Raw genomic sequence first — 1,992 nt, forward strand, 5'->3', positions numbered from 1 at the left:
AACCGTCTGCAAGCCAGGAAGAGGGCCCTCAACAGAAACCAGTCAGGCTGGTACTGTGATCTTGACTTTCAGCCTTCAGAACTGTGAGAAAATAAGTTTCTGTTGTTTATGCCATCAGTCTATGGTATTTTGTGATGGCAGCCCAAGCTAATTAATACAGATTTTGGTATACAGAATAGGGTGTGTTGCAAACTATACTTGAAAATGTGGAAGAGGCTTTAAAACTGGGTACCAGGTAGAGGTCAGAAGAGTTTTGAGGTGCATGCTAGAAAAAAACCTAGACAGTCATGAAGGGACTGTTGGCAGAAATATAGGTGTTAAAGCCCATTCTGAGGAGATCTCAGATGGAAAGAGGAACATAAATTATTGGAAACTGGAGGAAAGGTGATTCTTGTCATAAAATGACAAAGAAATTGTCTTGAGTTGTGTCCTAGTGTTTTGTGAAAGGCAGAACTTGCAAGCGATGAAACTAGATATTTAGCTATGCAGATTTCTAAGCCAAGTGCTACAGGAGTGTCTTGGTTCCTCTTGCTTAGTAAAATGCAAGAAGTGAGAAATGAATTGAAGAGGAAATTGTTATGCAAAAAGGAACCAGAGCTTAAAGATTTGGAAAATTTTCAGCCTGTCCATATTGCAAAATATGTGAAGGCATGTTTGGAAGAGGACACCAAGAGTGTGGCTAGACTATCACTTGATAAAAAAGGTTATAGAATTACATTAGCAGAAATACTGCCAGTTTGAACTGAAGAAGATGGAGACTGGACAAAATGAAGAAAGTCTGTTGGATTTAAATTCTGTAGGACAGTTACAATAGAGCGATTTGACTGCAAACAGGAACTATTCTTCAAGAAAAGGAAAGAATGACTTCAAAGGTGATTCATCAGGGCTGCATCCTTGGTTTCAAAGTGTGGGGCCACAACTGTCTACCACTCTTTCTCCACATCAACAGGGGTATGTGCTGTCAGACTCATGTCTGGAGAAAAAATTCTAAAACAAAGTACTATGGACTCAATGTGTCACCTCCAAATTCACATCTTGAAACCCTAAAATTCCCAGTGTGATGATATTTGGAGATGGGGCCTTTGGGAGGAAACTAGTTTATTAGAGTGGAGTCCTCATGATAGGATGAGTGCCCTTAGAAGAACAGACATGAGAGTGCTCTCTTTCTCATTCTCTCTCTCTCTCTTTCTGCCTCTCTATTTCTCTGTTCTCTACCCTGTAAGGGTACAGCGAGAAGGCAGCTATCTGCAAACCAGGAAGAGGGCCCTCACCAGACACTAGATCTGCCAGAACATTGATCTCAGATTTCCCAGCCTCCAGAACTGTGAGAAATAAAAATACCTTGTTTAAGCCACCCAGTTTATGGTACTTTGTTACCGCACCCTGAATGGACGAAGACACAGAGTAAAACCCAGCCTGCCTGAGATGGCTCCTGGTAAGTAATGGAGCTGGGAGAGGAGAAGGATCTGATGTAACTTGGATCTTCATGTGATAGCAGAGTAGGCGGGTGAGGGGAAATGAAAGAAAACTGCGAAAACTGCAATTTCCTGCATTTGGCCTCAGCTTTCTCAAATGGAAGTTCTAAAATAAGCAATTCTCGCAGTTGGTGTTAGAATTAAAGAAAGGATAAGTCCACACACCAGTTAGACAAGTTAGTGGCACAACCTATTCTATATATTCTAACATATTTCTATCTCCACCCCAACATCATCCTCAGAGGTATTACAATAGGAATCTGAGTTAATCAACATATAACAATTGGTACAGCCATCTGGGAGGGAAATCTTGTAGAATTTATCAAAGTATTGAATGCACGTATTCTTTGATCTATTGCTCCATGTCTAGGTATCTATAGAATTGCACATGTTTCATAAATATACGTTCAAGGATGTTTATTGCAGTGTTATTTTAATAACTACAAAATCGGGGAAATCCCTAAATGTCTGTTGTACAAATGGCTAAGTAAAATATGGTACAGTCACACCATGTATA

Source organism: Nomascus leucogenys, chromosome 9 (assembly GCF_006542625.1).
Source record: "Nomascus leucogenys isolate Asia chromosome 9, Asia_NLE_v1, whole genome shotgun sequence".
Taxonomy (NCBI): Eukaryota; Metazoa; Chordata; class Mammalia; order Primates; family Hylobatidae; genus Nomascus; species Nomascus leucogenys.